The following is a 16,014-nucleotide window of genomic DNA, read 5'->3' as shown; positions in this document are numbered from 1 at the left end:
TCTGAGCAGGAAAGGTGCTTAAGGAACAGAGAAATGCAGGGAAGAGCCAAAAAGTGTATTCACCTGGTCTAAGAGGATAGCAATAGTGTGAAGCCAGGTTAGAATGCCAGATGCTGAGGGTATGAAATAGAGGGCTACTGGATCCCCTCTGACTGACAGAGGAAACTATAATGAGAAGCACTGTTTCAAGCATTAGCGCAAAGCCAGGGCTGCTTTGGGAAACCAAAAGCCCAGTGGAGTGCCAAGCACCAATCCAGAGCCAAACAATTACATTGTTAAGGGACAGCACTCTCTCTACAAATCATTTCTTTTCATTCTTAGGATTCTGGTGAACTGTACCGAGTGTGCTGGGGAGAGTCACTGCTGAAATCCCCTCAGCAAAATGGGAAACCATTACTCAGGATTTGTCAACGAGTTGTTCCATTAAAGGCCAGTTTATCTTGAATAGATGAGGCAGACTTGAATTTGGTCTGAATCCGCAGCTTTATGTCTTCCCCTATGTGCGTGCTGCAGAGATAATATATGAAAGAAGTCATTCTAGGAAGCTGTGGCCTAAATAAACATGTTCCAAATGGACACCACAGCCAGTGTCTCATTCCCCCTGTTCCTTCCTTTCTGAACAGAGACACGTTCAGGGGAAAAGGGGGATATTTCCGTCAGATTTCTTACTTGCTCCAAGACATCTGGGGTCAAATTCTTCCCTGGTGTACATCTGGGGTAAATATGGCCTGTAGAACTTTTTATTTTGCACTGGATTCTCCTTCCCACCCTCCCACCTTGCCCTGCACTGACCTTGTGTCCAAATACTTTGCAATATAATTTTACTGGCATAGTTTTACAAAGCTTTACTGATATAGCTTCTTCTGAACAAGAAATGAGTACTGTATGTATTCTTTCTTTAAATACTGGCCACTACGTGAGCCTCTTAGCAGACTTGGATCCTAACCCAACTCCTTTTAAAGTCAGCAGAAAGACTTCAATGGGAGTTGGATCGGACCCTACATTTCCAAATTTTAAGAAATGTGCACGTGCTACTTTGATCACTCTTGGATTTATGTTCTAAGAAGTTGCCCTTTTTCAACATGCGTATACATATTTATTATTTTTGCTGAAGTATTGTCCCGGGGTCCCAACCATAATCAGGGTTTTATTGTATTGCACATTGTACAGCACATCTCCTCCGGCAGCCCTCCTTTTTCTATAGTCCAGAGAATCCTACCATAAGTCTCTGAAGCAGTGTCTAAGCAATTTTGTATTGGGTTTTAATGCCATAGGGCTAAGTTCTTCTTTTGTTATTAATGTTAATAGACCTTGGAACACTACCAAGAGCTGCTGACAGAAACATAGACCCTAGGCCAACTGTTGCTGTCAGTTACACACATGCAAGCTCATAAATGAGTCAACAAATGTGATAGGTCATATCCAGTTAAAAGTTAGGAGGGCTTCATGTGTGCAGTTGAGAACAGAATTTGGCTCCATAGCTTTAAAGCAAAAAGTTTCACTAAGACAGATAGGCCAATGTGCCCCCTGGGAATCCTTCTTTCTTTGGAATGAATCTAGTATTTTCCTTGATTTGAGGAGAAATGCTTACACTGCTTTCTTACAATGTAGAAATATATGCACCCTTGGTAAAAGTGGAGACGCATGTGTGAAGTTCAAAGTTCTCTTATGGTTCAGATAGTATGACATGCTGGTTCTTATACATTTTACAGAGATTACTCTGATTCAAATATGTTGTAGGGCTTGGCCTGAGCTGCGGAGTTAATCTAAATCCAGCTCTACTCTTTCCCAACATAAAGGGCATTCAGATCTGGTGTTCTGGTTCAGGAAAAGTCACTCCAATTTACTTGCTGTGTTTTCTATGGGGTGAGAAAATCCATTTCCCATAAGCATACTTACTTCAGCTAGACATGCTTAGGTACTGAAACACAAATGCCATGCATTTCTCTGACTATGTAACAAAATACCTAAGAGGAATCACAATTATAGGGCTACTGATGCTGCACGGGTAGCTGTGTAAAACATTCTGTGTATAGATCATATTTTCTGTACCCATCTTCCTCTGTATATTTATTAAATGTACATTAGCATACAGACTTTGTTGACATTAGCATAAAGACTACTGTGCACTATTTCTCACTAGAAGTCAAAATATTCTCACTAAAACATTATTTACACTGGAGATGGTTCAAAGGATTATGGTTTAAGGTAAGGAATAAACATCAGATGACTGTCCCTAAGTCTCAAAGTTTCTATTTTATTCAGGGTGCCTAATGAGGAAGAGGGGAAGATTATATTATTGTTATTGTTATTATTTTATTTGTTTATTTATATGCTTTCACCTTATATTTATGTTATCATAGACCAGGGCCCCCCTGTGTTAGGTGCTGTACAAACACAGAACAAAAAGACAGTCCCTGCCCCAAATAGTTTACAATCTAAAACATTCAGAAGTATTGCAGGATCTTGCAACTAAAACATAGGGCTGGTAGTCAGAAAATCTGGATTCTAGTCTCAGCTGTTTTATTGATTTGTATCAGGAATTGAGCATGTTGCTAAGGGATGAGTTCTTGAACTCACTGGGAGTTTTGTCTAAGTTAGGACTCGATGGACAAGCTCTCTGTCACCTAGTTGTCCCCTCTGTACAATGGTACCTCACTGAGGAGTGTGGTGCTTAATTCATTGTCTGTAAGACTCGTTGAAATGTTTGGATGGACACTATTCTATAATTACAAAACATTATGGCCACCCTTATTATATAGAAAGCTTTTTGAATTTTACCACTATCCTTAGACTCTATTCCACACTGTATCAGAGAAGTTAAAGGTGGGATGTGCAGAGTCCAGACTTAATACCCTCAAAACAAACTTCCCATTGAAATTATTTGTGACATCCATTTAATGAGGAATGGACAGAAGCAGGAGAGGTCTAGAATGACCTCATAAGATCAAAAGGAATTGTCTCCATAAGTAAAGGAAGGAAGCACTCTAGGAGTTACATAAATGGTAGCCTGAGGGGCTTTGGAAATACAAGGAAGCTCTGAACTGACAACTCTGGAAACTGAAATCCTCTGTTATTCCATTGAATAGGTGAAACATTGGCAGCTCCAGAGTGACCTTCCCCACAACACCTTTAACTCTAACCTAGAGAGATCAGTTCTAGAAATGGGAGGACTACTTCACTCCCTATAGCCCATTCAGTCCTTCACCTCTCTTCTGAGACCTCATTAGTGCTAATTATGATGGTGGTTTTGTGGTGTAGACACTTGTCCACATGAAACTGGGCCGAGATCACCAGACTCATTGCCCAAAGGCCACTCAAAAGCCTTCATAAGGTAATGACTTGCAGCTGTGATTGACCTGGGGTTGGATTCAAACTGGTGATGTAGCGGTGGACGATGCTTTGATCTTGTCATGCTAAGCTATGCATTGCATGGATGAAAGAAGATTAAGTAGGTGATATAATTACATTTCACCGCTGGGGTATGTGTGTATGTGAAATGAATTCTGTTCATCTCACCGTACATCCTACTCATCCCATGTGAAAAATCTAATTTTGACACTCTCATGCGCTCTGCCAGCCAACCGCATGCCACCTCAGAGGTGGCCACTGATCAGTGGTTGCACATCAGCCCAACTGATCAATGTTTGCAAAGGGCTTTGATATCCCAGTATGAAAGGGCACTATATAAATACCCCCATTCATTTAGGTTACATACTGTACAGCAAACAGAAAAATCATTTCCCACAGGTTTAGAAAGGAGTATTGCTGTTTATTAATTGAAGACCACATGAAGAATGCTTGGTTAAAATGTTCCTTTCTGAGTCAGCATTTCAGTGCAGGCCCAGTGAATGAAAACAATTCTGAGATTTTGCATGAGCAAAAAGTACAAACGTAAATTTTGCACAGCTCCTTAGAACAAAATTTCCTTTAAAAGTACAATGAAACCCTTTTATATGGGTCTGTGCCTGTTCTACAGAAGTCCCTGGGAGTTCAGGGCACTCAGACCTTTACGAGGTCAGGTCCATGTTTAAACAGAGAGACAAATTAATGTCTTTTTCATTGTTAGCAGCTAGACTTTGTATTGCATATTGTTGGAAAAATGTGACCCCCTCCTCCTATGGAATTGTGGTACAGTAAAATATGTCTATGTAATGGAAAAACTTTCATGCCAAGTACTTACATAAGAGAAGCACCAAAAAGAGGATAGGTGTTTAGAAATTTGGTCACCCTTTTTAGCATTCTCAAAAGAGGAGTGCTCCCCAGCAAGCAAGCCAAAATCTTTAGCCAGGTTTTTTTTTAATTTAACTTAATCCTGAATAAGTAATATAAGATCTTATATGTTAACGGTTTATTGTAACTCTGCCTTAATAAAGTTTCCAAACCAAAAAGAAAACCTACCAGAAATGTAATTTGTACATTACAGTGTAGTGAAAAAATCTGGGACTTTCAATGTATTTCCCAATAAACTCGATAATCAGGGTCACTATACAGAAATTGACCTCTTACATTCACGGTACATGACCACACTCGGAACAGAATGTTATGGATCTATTCTTATAAACTGGACCTATATAAAATTTCCTCCTATCTGTTCATGTTCTTTTGAGCAGTCTAGTTATGTAGCCCTCTTGGTTCAGTAAGAAAGTTGTGTCAAAACCCTTCTGTCTCTTATCTACTGTACGCATATTCAAGTGCTTCGGAGATGCCCGTTCTGAATCCCAGGAAGCATGTGATGGTTTTCATATATCATAACCATAGAAACCTGCAAAGCAAAATGGAGATAAGGCACAGGCTTAGCTGCCTTTTGAAGATTTATTAAAACAAACTGATATTTTTTATAACGTGCATGTAGCCAGAATGCGTAACTGACAATGAGAATCATTAACAGGTACTAATGTTATTTCAGCACAGAGAATGGAGTGAGACAGCTTAAAGCTCCATGCTTACAGTAGAGGAAAGCCAAACTGCGATAATTAAATGCAAATAAACCCTGGGGTGAAAATTCCTCATCTCCCTAAGATAAGAGAAATGTATTTCTACCGTCTATACTTCATTTATTTCTCTTGAAGACTCTAATTTGTTTTTAAGCTAATAGATCAAACATTCTTGTAACAGTTCGTACAACTGTCTCAAATATGTGCGAAGTACCCGCCAGGCTAGGACCACCAGCAATTTTTATGATTTCTTTACACTACAAATATTTGGCAGAACTGAAATCACCCAATAAAATAAACCTGTGGATTCATCTGCAGTTTTAGACTCTCTCCAAGTATTCTTTGGACTCTTTCCCAAAATAACTGATGCTCATCATATTCCAATATCAAATGAAAATATGTCCTAATTTTCATGTCTCACTACCACCATCTGTTATTAAAGAGAGAGTCTTCTTTTTCATAACCAGCCAGGTGGCTTGGCGGCAGCCAGGCGGCCATGAGAGAGGCTCCGGTCCGGCAGCACCTTTGGTTCTCGTCACCGCCAGACTGGCGGAGTTCAGACATGGCGCACAGGCAGAGCACAGATGCTGCGGTGGTAGAAGAGCAATGCTTCCGGCATCAGCACCTCCTGCCAGCAGGTACCCAAAGAAATGCTAGCAACAGAACATAGACACTGGAGGATTTTCATGGTATTTATGTACATCCCGGGGAGAGGAAGTGTAGAGTTTAATTTGGGATGAATCATGGCAATCTCTCTGCTTGAGGGAAAGATTCGGGGGTCCTGTCTGGAAATGCCTTTGGTCAGAGTTAGGCGAGATTGAGGGAGGCCCCTAGTGTGAGTGGAAATTAACACAGAAAAGAAATCTGCTCTTATATAAATAAACTGTATGAGTCAACCAGTAGAAGTATTCATTTGGGACCTGCTCCAAAGCCCATTGACCCCAGTGGTAGTCTGCACTGACTTCAGTGGACTTTGGATCAGGTCATTGATGGTTTAGAGTCCCCGTACTTTAGCTTCACAGTCTTTGAGCTCTTCCCAAGATTGTATCCATGAGAATTTGAACATTAAAGCCTCTCTCCCCGCACCCGGTGTATTTATTTATAAACCTATTAAAGCCTGTGTTCTCCATACCATTGCCTTTGGCAAATCAGAACTGACTTTGCTTTCTGCAGAGCCCCAGTCAAAGCATCCAAGATTGCTGCCCTGGAAAAGGCTGCATCCAGGACAGGTGTTCCAGAGTTCACGAAAGCCTTTTCTATTGCAAAACATTCACCTTGTGCATTTATAGTGTTACTTACAGTAGGCCTTGTAAAATTTCTGGAACATCTGGTAAATGGTGTCAATTTTACACGTTTTCCAGCAGCAAGAAGCCTGACTTTTGTTTCCATTGGCCACCCAGCTGTTTGGTAGGCCATGCACTTGTGCGTTTTGCTTATTAGAGTTGACATCCACCCCGACTGTTGTAAGGCACGCCTGATTTTACAAGGCTTGACTCACACACCAGTAGACTAGTTGGCAGAAAAAAATCCTTTGCTTGGTGACTTGGTAACACTGAGTTAAAATATCATATTGTGGGCCCAACCAAATTCACAGCCGGGAAAATACATGTCATGGACTGTGAAATCTAATAGTGTAGGGGAGGGCAGGGCTGGGGGCTATTACCACGTGCCGGGCTCCAGATGCTAGTCCCAGACAGCTGGGGAGGGACAGGACTTCCTCTTCTCCGGCAGGGGCTGCTCCCAGTGCCAGTTCAGACTCATCTCTGGGAACCTCTCCTGGCTGCAGGAAGTTCCACAGCTGCTGGCTGGGAACCCAGCTCTGAAGAGAGTGCCACTGCCAGCAGCAGTGCAGAAGTGGAGGTGGTAATAATGTGAGCCTTCTACAATAGCCTTGTGACCCCCCCCTCCACAGCCTGCTTTTGGGTTGGGACCTCCATAGTTACCACACCATCAAATTTCAGATTTCAATATCTGAAACCGTGAAATTTATGATTTTTTAAATCCTATGACCATGAAATTGACCAAAATGGACCATGAATTTGGTAGGGCCCTAATCATATCACATGGGTCGCAATCTATGACATTTTGATGCAGCAATACAACTTTGTGACACACATCATAATATCAGGAAAGGTAGCAACCAGAGCTGGTCAGGAACTTTCCAACAAAAGATGTCTTTGAAGTAAAATGCAGCTTCTGCAAAATTGGTACTTTCTGTCAGAAAATGTTCATTTTGCTGAGACTTTTCAATTTTCCATTGAGAAAATGGAAGCAAAGCATCTAGTTTTGGATCAATCCAAACTGAAAACAGTTCAGGTTGAGTCTTCCCAAATTGAAAATGTTTCATTTCCTGTGATGTTCAACATTAACCTGCATCAATCTAGGCTATCACAATGCATCAGAGAAGTCCCATAACTGCTGTGCATCATGAGAGATGTTGTCTGGCCAGGGAGCTTGACCACTGCAGAGAAATGGGGGCCTAAATGCATCCAAAGTACAACTCCGACAAGCTGGGGCAGCTCATGCATCTGCAGTTAACTGCTGAATCAACCGGAAAATAAACATTTTGATTCAGGAATGTTGAAATATTTCAATGTTTCAAAATCAGATTTTTTTAGAACTTTTCATTCATTGTCAAGTTTTGATATTTTGACTTGGGGGCCCAATTTAGGATGAAAACAAATGTCAAAATATCAGAATTTCCTGCAGGAAAGAAATTCCAAATTTCAATCAGCTCTAGTGACAAGTCTGTTCTTATGCCTAAAATTAACTCTGTTGGCTGATAGGGAGTATTGGACCATGCAGGGATTTCTTAAACTATACAACGTGAATGTTAGATTAGATATTAAATATTATCAGCCTCATTTCATAGATGAAGAAACTGACTCAGACCTCACCTACATGAGTTTCTCCCCATTAGGAGACTTAAAACATAGGAATACAATAGCTTTTGGGGTTTTGAAAAGAAAGGTTAAAGTGATTTTGAAAAAAACAGTTTTAATAGTTTTCTGCCATCCACACCAGCCTGCATAACTATCTTTTACTTGTATTTGTGGAAACCGTTTTTTTAAAAGTAATTTCCTAACAAGGGGAGCAAACATAGGCCTTGATTCTGGGCTGCATGTGCAAATGAAAGCTGGGGCTGCACTTCCATGGGTAATGAGGGTGTAAGTGAGTAAGCCAGCCATCCAAACCACCCAGTATTTTTTACACTAGCAAAGTATAACGGCAAACCGGAGCTCTTTTGGGTGTGACCCTGCAGCCACACACCTCTTCCCCTCTGCTCAGCCCATTGTCTCTGCAGCAGCAGCAGTTCACAAGGGTATTAGCATCCCTTAGCTGATGCCTCTATCACAGCGACTTGGAGAATTTGGAGACTAGTGCAAAGGAGAAAAGATCTCTGTTGGCTGCACATGAAAATCGGCATGAACTGTTTCTAAAGCAAATCCTGAACACATCTGTAGAGAAAAATGCCCCTCTAGATAAGCTCTCACTGTCATGGCATAAATATTGTAAAGTTCCCCACAAGGTCTGCTCCAGTGCACTGTTTACACGATAGTCTGCAAAAGGGCCCTTCGCCACGTCTCACAAGCACCAGCTGGAGGTTGAGGGGCCCACCATACCAGCTGCTATTCTTTCCAGAGGCTTTGACAACTCTTTTCTCTCTTTCCAACATCTCCTACCTATGCCAGCTGGCTTTCACTCAGTGTGCCCAGGCAAACATGTTCCGTGAGGGTGACCCACCATGTTACACAAAGGCAAACAGGCTACTTAGCAGGTCAAAAATCTTGTACAAAAAAAGGCAGCATGGAGAAGGAAGCACATAAAAGGACGCAGGGCTCATGAGGGGGTATCGGCCGAGCGAGAGACACTGAGTCTTGCATTGTTAGATGTTGTGACTGAGTGGGCTTTCTGTACAGCAGCTGTGCATATTAGTTTAGAGTAGCCCTACTGCTCGTCTGCTTTTACATTCATCAATTCTAAGACCAGAAGGGACCACTGTGATCATCTAGTCTGACCTCTTTACATTAGTCCCACATGCCAACGCTTTTCCAGACCACCCCCTCACACCCCTGCCTGAGAATGAGCACACTACAATTTTGCACTCCATGTTCCTTCTTCGCTAAGCCACAGCCATTTTAGGGGGGGAAGGACACTTCAAGAGTGTAGAGTGGGTGCACCTGGTGACAGCCACCATCTTGACCATCACACTGAGGCTCTCCAGAGCTAGCTGGGGTTGTAACACTCATATCCTCTGTGGATCACCACATAGGGGGACCTGCAATACACACTCATCATTGGTTACACACCCACTGTACACAGGAATAGCGGCTTACCCATTGTGCAACACAATGGTAAACTAAGTCCCTACCATAAATGTGGACAGGAGAGTTAAATGGTTTGCCCAAGGCCACACAGTGAGTCAGTGGCTGGAATCTCATAATGCAGGAAACCCTGGCTCCTCCTCACTTACACAATCTATGCTGCCTCCTCTAAGGCATAGTATATTGGGGTCATTGTATAAAATTTAGATCCCTTTTAAAGAGGAGTGTGTGGCAGAAGCAGTCAAAATTAACGGTTGCTTTATCTTTTTGTTCTTGTTCAAAAAGTAACAGAATCAATTTTGCAAAGGTACTTTGTAAATTAATTTTGCTCAGTTTCATTAGGAAAACTCCCTCCTGGATTAAAAAATCTAAATGCCAAGTTTCAGCCCATAAGGGTGTTTTTGTTCCCCTTTTTCTGGCAACATGGTTAACCCCTGAAAATAGAGGTTTATTATGGAAATGCTGACGGCTCCTTAAGCAGAGCATCGCATTTGCAACTCTGTAATTATGCCTACTTCAAAATGCTCCAAAGAAAACAGGATTTTCTTGTTCAAACAAATCTTGAATGGTTTTAGACCCCAATTTAAATCATTCAGACCAAGAAAGGACTGCCTTATATATTCTAAACCAGGGCTGTACCGGGGAGATGTGCAAGGAGATAAATGCAGACTGACTTTACAACATTGCTCTAATTAGATCCATATCTCTGCCTTTCTGTCTTGAATGAGTAAAACCCGGATTAACCTTATTATTAAGTTTTTTGATTGATTTAGAAAGTCAATGTGGATTAAAGAGAGTCTAGATGTCTTCTTCTAATCACACCCAATATGGAGCCAATCAACATGTCTCTGTAACTAACAAATTTGTTTTATGTCATCTCTCAACAAGATACTACATTATTAGATCTAAGGTTAGTTGAATTAATGAATGGCCCTTAAAAAAAATAGAGCTCAGTAATTTCCCTATTGCATATTTATCTCCCCACAGAATACCACTCGTCAGATTTTCCATTGTCTTAATGATGGTTACAAGTAAATTTGTGGTGCCTGAAGTGTGTGGCGTATTTAAATTATAGAGCAACCAGCATTTCATTGCCACTTTCCTGGTAAAGGCAGACATATGCCTATGTTGAAAAGTTTTCCAAGATCTCATTTCTATAGCATATGACCAGGGCATAGCTAGCTAAGTGAGCACATCTATATAATATATATGAATAAGATCACCAAGCTGCACCCAACAGAGTAAAATAAATGATAGAGGGGAATTTTCCTTCCCCTCCATCTGCAAATTGTGATATTTGTCATTATTGTTTCTAAATAATGATTCTTCCCAGTTACATTCATTATACCCAAGCTTTAGTGCAGGGAGTTATAAGCCTCAAAGTAAAGAGGAACTTGGTTTCAGGGTGATCCTGCTTAAAAACATTATATGCGGGGAGGGATTACAAGTGACTCGGCATCTTCCCACCATCTGTGCATCTACCGAGAGCCCAGCCCAGCTACTCAAACTGGACGCTGGCATGAGGATTTGGTTCATAAGCAACCAAGAATCTTCCTTGACTACACAGCCCTCATAAATTGGCAGAATGGAAATCTTGTACATCTTTCTTGGGAGTAGTTCTTTGTACTTCTGCTGGAGCGGCATACCTATCATGAAGAGGCCATGTTTGGGGCTCTCCACCCCACGTCACTTTCCCCTTTGTGGGGCTTGCAGGGCTGGTGCCTCCACCGCAAAAACTCCTGAGAGTCCAGAGGAAACCCCACAAAAACCAGGCCAAAGCCTGAGCATCAGTAGGTAGACCCCTGCTAGATGCTTTCAAACCATCTGGCATGCACTCCCAGCCTGAACTAACTCAGCTGGCAGATTCAGAACACAACACAACCACAGGTCTTGAATTGAGGGAGTTCAAAGACTGCAATTATGTCCAGCCCCTACACAGGGTTGCAATAGGGGAGAGGGCATCCTTGTGCCCTTGTACCTCCATTAGTCCCCTGTGCAATAATCCAGCCTTGTATTAGTTTCTGTGTATATGATGTTTGAAAGTATGCAATTATGATCATTTTATTTGCTCTCTTCTGCAGCCTTAAATTTCAGGAACAGCTGCCATTTAGGGATGCAGACATGATGCAGTGTGCTGCAATAGAATCAAACCCCCATGCTTTTTCCTTTTGTTTTTCCTGTTTCCTGCTGTGGTTCTTTAACCTATCATAAAGGTAATTTAGACTGGAAGTATCTAATCTTTGTATATTGAAAACCATGACAGCCGCTTTTGTATCAACCACATATGTACAGGAAGGTGCTGCACCCATATCAGCACAGATGCATGACAGCACAGATGGCTGGTGGACCAGTGGTTAAAGGTGTTAGCCTGAGACTCAAGAAACTAGAGATCAGTTCTTTGTCCTCACACAGGCTGTTTGAATGACCGTACATAAGTGATGCAGACCAAGATTTTTGAAAGGTATTTAGGTGTTTCTATGCTCAGCATTGCAATGACTTAGTCTCGTTTTCAAAAGTGATGTGGGCACTTAGGAGCCTAAATCCTTCTGACTGCCAGTGAGCTTTTGGTTCCCAAGTGCCTAAATCCCTTTTGAAAATGAGACCTAGGTTCCTAAATCAGTTAGGTGTTGCAACATTTAGCACAGCAACACTTAAATATCTGGTCCTTAGTTTCTCTGTGCCTCAGTTCCCCATCTATAAAATGGGACAATAGCACTTCCCTGCCTCACAGGGTGTTGTGAAGATAAGTATATCAAAGAGTGTGAGACACTCAGATAATGGGGCCCATATAAATACACACCTTGTAGAGAATCTAGAGTCGAAAAAGACCTTTTCTTATGCACTAATTCAGCTAGTTTATCACCCTTCCAAGGCTCCCTTCCTATTTTCCCCAGAGTTTTGTCTCATCTTAAAAGTAGTCTTGACTGAAAATTTTCTGTTGAATCCTTTTGTCAATGGAAAATTGGGCTTTTGACTAAACAAAACTTTTTGTAGAAAAGTGTTGCCTGAAAACAAACAAGCAAAAATATTAGTTGAAAATGGCCTCAAACCAACATTTTCTATGGAATCCCCCTTCCCCACCCCTCATTATTTTCCAACCAGCTCTATTTAAATGCCATGCCCATGACTTCCTTTAGAAGATCAGTCCATAGGCTAATAGAAGTCACTGTCAGAAGGCTGTGCATGACAGTCACCTGAATTTTCCAGAGAGGAAGGATAATCGTGTGTTTAATGCATGGGCTGGAACTCAGCATATTTGGGTTTAATTCCCATCGCTGCTATGGACTTCCTGTGTGACCTTAGGCAAGTGACTTAGTCTATCTGTTCCTCAGTTCCACATCTCTAAAATGAGGGTAAATATACTCCCTTTTCCCCATCCTTTATCTGTCTTGTCTATTTAAAGTGTAAACTCTCTAGGTAAGAACTGTCTCTTAGTGTGAGTATGTACATCCCCCACCACAACCAAGCTCCACATTCAGTTCAGTCCTCTGAGTGCTATTGTAATGTAGTATAAATAATAATCAAATTCAGGTATGGATTCTAAAAACCCCAAACTTTCTTGAGCTGAATATAGGTTTCATTCAACCCACTGGAAGGGCAAAGGCCACATGCAAAATTTGAATTCTGATCTGGGTTTGCAGCGAATTTTGGATCTGGAGATCCTTTGTACCCATCTCCAACTTTTTGTTCTTAATTTCTTGTCTTTATAACTAACTGGATAAACTGGATATAAGGATAAATGCAGGGTCCTGCACTTAGGATGGAAGAATCCAATGCACCGCTACAGACTAGGGACCGAATGGCTCGGCAGCAGTTCTGCGGAAAAGGACCTAGGGGTGACAGTGGACGAGAAGCTGGATATGAGTCAGCAGTGTGCCCTTGTTGCCAAGAAGGCCAATGGCATTTTGGGTTGTATAAGTAGGGGCATAGCGAGCAGATCGAGGGACGTGATCGTTCCCCTCTATTCGACACTGGTGAGGCCTCATCTGGAGTACTGTGTCCAGTTTTGGGCCCCACACTACAGGAAGGATGTGGATAAATTGGAAAGAGTACAACGAAGGGCAACAAAAATGATTAGGGGTCTAGAGCACATGACTTATGAGGAGAGGCTGAGGGAGCTGGGATTGTTTAGTCTGCAGAAGAGAAGAATGAGGGGGGATTTGATAGCTGCTTTCAACTACCTGAAAGGGGGTTTCAAAGAGGATGGCTCTAGACTGTTCTCAATGGTAGCAGATGACAGAACGAGGAGTAATGGTCTCAAGTTGCAATGGGGGAGGTTTAGATTGGATATTAGGAAAAACTTTTTCACTAAGAGGGTGGTGAAACACTGGAATGCGTTACCTAGGGAGGTGGTAGAATCTCCTTCCTTAGAGGTTTTTAAGGTCAGGCTTGACAAAGCCCTGGCTGGGATGATTTAACTGGGACTTGGTCCTGCTTTGAGCAGGGGGTTGGACTAGATGACCTTCTGGGGTCCCTTCCAACCCTGATATTCTATGATTCTATGATTCTATGAACTGTATTATTCCCTTTCTTAGGCTAAAAAGCTACTGTCTGGACTTGGTTTTTAGAAAGTTTGATCTAGAAAAGCAGAGTGAGCAAAGAGTTCTTGCTGGGCTCTTTGCTGCAGGAAGAAAACCGGATGAGGTGGCAGGGACAAGCTGTGAAAGCAATAAATAAATAAAATCTAAGTAAGAGGAAAAGGTAGCTGTTGCAGTTTTTGCAGAGTCAGCCAAGGTTTGTTCGCTTTAACAGCTGCTCATGTGAGCAAGAGCTTGCAGGGTCAGGCTCATAACTGGGAGTAAGTTTTGCTATTGACACAAGCTCTGCAGTACAAAGGCTTAGACTCCAAGCTACATCAGAGAGTATTCGCTTTAGTAAAACAACTGGTAGTTTAGACTGGAGGAACTAAACTTCAGATGCAGAAATTTTACAGGAGCCTTATTCAAGCAGAACTTCTACTAGCTTCAGTGGCAGTTAGATCCCACTAAGGAATTGTAATACTGTGGTGATCAGCATACAGCAGCAGCCCCCAAACAGATTTGCTATAGATTTGCCCTATCATAGGAAATTTTTCTCAGCAGGGGAAAAGGGGCTGGCCTTTTAAATCTGGCAGAAACCAACAGCTGCCCCCCTAATGTGGCCAGTTTGTAACTAGCTGCACCTTGCAACATGTCCTCCTGGTAAGTTTTCCCTTTCTTATTTTTGAGCATGTGACACATTCTTAGAGGAATGCAGGATCTGGCCACTAAACTGTGGATTTAAAAGTGTGGGTGGGTGTGGAACAACTTGAAGATATCAAGCTACTTTATGTGGGACTCTACCACTATCTGATTTGTAGGCTCTTTTTGATTTATTACATGGAGGGTTTTTTTAACTTCATCTAGTGTTCAATGCACAACAGGCTCTAGCTTATCCACTTTGTTTTTCTATTGGAGAGACATTTTGCAACTATTGTATTTACCGAGCAAATCTCTCTCCCACCCCCCTCCAAAAAAGCCCAAAGTGAAACAAAAGCCCTGATATTCATAAAGCACAAACAGCACAGAAATGTAAACCTATAACAGTGTGCATGGCTTGCAGCTCTCCTTCAGGAAAACAACAAACCAAAGCAAAAAAGGTCTCAATAAAATGGCTGGTTTAAGAGGAGATAGCAGTTCTGCAATGATTCAGGCTCCATATGGAATTTATATGGAATGCAACATGCAATAAACAATAGTACACACAGATGAGTCTGTGGATGCTCTCCAGCTGTCTGCCCATGTCTTTGATAGCAAGCTACAAAGTTCTTTCCCTACGTAGTCATCTCTGCAGAAAGTATGAGGTGACTCCCCTAGGTTCTTGTATCGAATTTAGGAGTGGAATAATAATATAATTAATAAAGGGAACCTGAAAGTTTATGAAGCCCAAAAATGCTGTATTAAGCTTTATTTTCCATTTGTTCAACACCGTATGCTTTTTATTATTTAATTCCTATTAAAATGAGCAATGCAGAGAATGACTACAGTGAAATTCTATGTGAAGCATAGCCATGTTTTCCCAGTGGTATATACTTTGAAGCAAGTACTGGTGAAGGTGCTATTCTTGGCTGCCCTGTTGGGGACAGTGGACAATCAAACCTGGGTTTCTCCTACCTACCTGACCTGTGTGTGACTCATATTTGGGCTAGACATATATCTTGATGCTTCTGTGGCCAGCCAGTCTTGCAAAGACTCCAGTTGGAGTCTGACTGAGCTCTAATGAAAATGCTAATCCCGGTAGCAAGCAGTATCCACTTCATTCTTCCCCAGTTTACAGACAGTCAGGACAGTGGTTATGCACCAAATTCTGCTGTTCTAAATGGAAATTTTGTTGAACTGAGGTCCACAGAATTTGGCCTGGAATTTTTCCCCTGCTTGAAAGCAAACCACAGACAGGCTTTCTAGGGTAAGACCATTACTTTCAACAGGGCCCTGGCCATTGGATTTGTGTTGTAGGACACATGGGGGGCATGTGTCCTCCCCCCAGCCTATGAGGAGGATTGACTGAGGCCCGGAACTCAAATAATTATAGGGGACAACAGAAAGTATAACAAGGGCAGGTGTGAAGGTCAAAAAAAGGGAACCTAAATGGGTCACTGAGCAGAGAACCCTGGAGAGCACCCACTGCTCCTTGAAGGTGTCAAGGGAGCCAGCAAATGCCCCCCAGAGGAACTTTGCCCAGATGCATGAATGGAGGTAGGATCGGAAATAGGCCCCACAGCCACAGAGAACCCC

Source organism: Dermochelys coriacea, chromosome 3 (assembly GCF_009764565.3).
Source record: "Dermochelys coriacea isolate rDerCor1 chromosome 3, rDerCor1.pri.v4, whole genome shotgun sequence".
In the NCBI taxonomy this organism is placed as follows: domain Eukaryota; kingdom Metazoa; phylum Chordata; order Testudines; family Dermochelyidae; genus Dermochelys; species Dermochelys coriacea.
The sequence above is the reverse complement of the archived record's forward strand: the minus strand, read 5'-3'. Positions refer to the sequence as shown.